A 3270-nucleotide genomic window follows, 5' to 3' on the forward strand; every position below is an offset into this window, starting at 1 on the left:
GCAGCCCTTTTACGTGATGTATATCAGGTCACATACCAACTTGCCAGGGTTTTTGGCAGAGGGTAATCGGCGTGCCGATTCTCTCGCTGCCGCCCCGGCTCAAGTAGTGCCGCTCCCAGATAAGTTCCAGCAAGCTAAGATCAGCCACCAATTTTACCACTAGAATGCGCCCGGGCTGGTCCGGCAATTCCGCCTCACCCGTGACCAGGCCAGAGCCATTGTGGCCACCTGCCTGTCCTGTAAGTCGCTCCCCCTACCATCGGTGAGCTCAGGGGCAAACCCTAGGGGTCTGAAGTCCTGCGAGGTATGGCAGATGGATGTTACTCACATCCATTCCTTTGGGAGGATGAAGTACGTCCATGTCTCCGTAGACACTTTCTCTGGGGCAGTCTTTGCTTTCCTCCACACAGGTGAAACAGCAAAGCATGCATGTCAGCAATTTTTTGCAAGCATTTGCATCATTACATGTTCCTCAAGAAGTCAAAACAGACAATGGCCCAACTTATAAAGGACAAACCATTGATACATTCTTGAAAAATTGGGGTGTTCATCACAGTTTCAGCATCCCTCATTCCCCTACAGGCAGGCCATCATTGAGAGGACACACCACACTTTAACATCTCTTTTAGATAAACAGAAAAGGGGGGAGGCAGAGGCTATGCCTCAGATGCGGTTGAACAAAGCATTGTGTGTTTTAAACTTCCTGAACAGCTCCTTCATAGAACCTGCTCCACCAATTGTTTGGGGCATTTTTTGAATATGGCCCAGGCGAAGCTGGGGGAGAATCCTTTTGTTTTGATTGGAGGCCTGGAGACAGGGAAGATTGAGGACCCTTTCCAGCTGGTGGCCTGGGGCAGGGGGTGTGTGGGACCAAAGTGGATTCTGGCGAAACACGTGAAACCATATCGAGTCCAGAAACAAGCAGGCGGTGACCCCAGGAGTGCAGAAGCGAGCACGCAGATGTGAACCAGTGTCAAGATTGCGGTTGACCTGACAGGCATCAGTCATCTTTTCATCTTGAGTGCAGAATTTGTGGACTGGGGTTTTTTGAGGGAGGGTTGTGTTGAGTTTTGCAGATTTTTGCCCAAATCAGTCTCATAATGTGAAGGTTGTGAGTTCGATTTTTGCGGGGGATAAGCATGAAGCTCAAGCAGGTATCGTGCTTCTGCCTTATCCCTTCGCTGGTTGCTTTAAGCAACATGGCCTTGCCCGTGAGTCAACCAAAGGAAAATGTTTGGGAGACTCTGGCCAATGCGTCGGGTCTGGAAACCATTTCTTTGACTCACTCAAGGCTGAGGAAGCCATTCTCCACATGTTTGGTCAGTTTACTGGTAGACAAATAGCCAATTTAAAAAAAATATCCCTTTGAGATTGTCACAATTCATTTTGAATCCAGTGGATGGTTGGGGTGTTTGGATGAAATTTCTCCTTGAAACTCCTCATGAACCTCAAGAATTGGAAATTCTCGGCTCAGTGAAGATGGATTTTTGTATAGTATTTAGTCTTCCTGGGTAAAAACAAAATAACTATGAGATAACAGATGTAACCCCGAATTATATGTGGAAATATGACATCTTGGTGCAATTTAACAACAGTGATGGTCACGTTGTCCAACAAGATTCCATTGCAATTACTGCAGGGAATCTTTTTCATTTGTGGGGACAGAATTTGGCCTGCCATCCCATCCAATGTCAAAGGTGGTCCATGCAGCATTGCGAAACTTTCTTTGCTAACACCCAACATGACAATGATAAGAGAACAAAGATGTAGAGGGAAAAGATCTGTCAGTTGATATGACTCCAATTGTGATGACAACTTTAGTGCATGGGAAAAAGGCCAAAGATTTATAACAGCTCTGCTTCTGCCACAGGCAGCTGCAAGAGTGGCCTTGAAGAAATTGGACCAATTGGGGTGTTGGTTGAGTAAGCATTCTTATGCTACCTCTCTCACACTGAGCAGTTTATTAGCTGATGTTCAAGGTGTGAGACAGGCGACTGTAAAACAGAGCAACAATCAATTCTTTTGTTAGTGCATGGACATGGATGTAAAGAATTTGAAGGAATGTGTTGCATGAATTTGTCTGATCATTCAAAATCTATTCATGAAAGCATACAACAATTGGAGGATGGAGAGGCCAAACTCGGGGAAGAGAATGGGTCATGGCTGGATGGTATGTTCAGTTGGTTTAATCTTGCTCCAGCATGGAGAGAATTTGTGAAGATAGGTATATTTGTACTGATTGGTGTCATAGTCCTTTTAATATTTCTGCCATGTCTACTTCAATGTATCCAACGGATGATGGATGAGGTTGTCAAAGGAGTGTTTTTGGTTCAAAGAGAAGGGGGAGATGTGGAAACCCAGGGCACTGGGAATATTTCTCTGTCTGCTCTGGGGTGTCCTGACCCCCAGGGGATCACTGACTTTGACCCTCATTCATGGAGAAAACTTCCAAAGCCTCAAGGTAAACTAGAAACCATGAAAGTGTGAAATCAATTGTAGAGATTGTAGAGAGTAGTGTAGTATTTCACAAGGGTGAGAAATTTAGGTGTTAAGATTTTTAGTATGTTATAGATGGATACAAGATGGGGGGGTACAGGGTGTTGTCTTGAGTTCCTTTCTTCTCTCTTCTTCTTCCTCTTTCTTCTTGGGTTTAGGTGGTATCTTGTAATTGGGTAGAAAAATCTGCATTGCAGGTCTTTAGGGGTCAGTTATTGGGTTAGAAAGAGAAATAATCTAGGTGTCACTTCTTAATTGGGTAGCTTAGTTTTTTATTAGATTTAAAAGGCCTTGTAACAAGAGATTGTTAGCCATTTTTGTGCTGGTTTTCCTGCATGCAGAGTCTGGTGCAGAGAGTGTGCTGAAGTTTTGATAAGATAGCAATAAACAGAAGCTGAAGACTGAAAAAGTCCAATGCATCTTGAGACAGAGTGAAAATTTAACAGGGTAGAAATCCATTTGGATTTAGGTGAAATGCGCTGCTTTGAGCTTGCTAACATAAGTGAAATATGCTGTTTAGTCTGGTAACTGCAGCACTAGCAAAGTTGCCCCAGCTAAGGAGAAAGAATGCAAATTTCCACACTAAAAAGATAAGAGATAAGAAAGACTCCTCGGACCTTGAAACAGACAGGGTAGAGTGACCCAGGAGTTCTTTCTGTACTTTCTGACAAAAACTGAGTACAAGTGTAACTAGCTGTAAGTGTAATGTGAAATCAGCCAAATTAATATGCATGAACCTATTGTGAAATTCTTTGCATATGGAAATTTGTTAAG

This window comes from Taeniopygia guttata, chromosome W, assembly GCF_048771995.1.
Source record: "Taeniopygia guttata chromosome W, bTaeGut7.mat, whole genome shotgun sequence".
NCBI classification, from domain to species: domain Eukaryota; kingdom Metazoa; phylum Chordata; class Aves; order Passeriformes; family Estrildidae; genus Taeniopygia; species Taeniopygia guttata.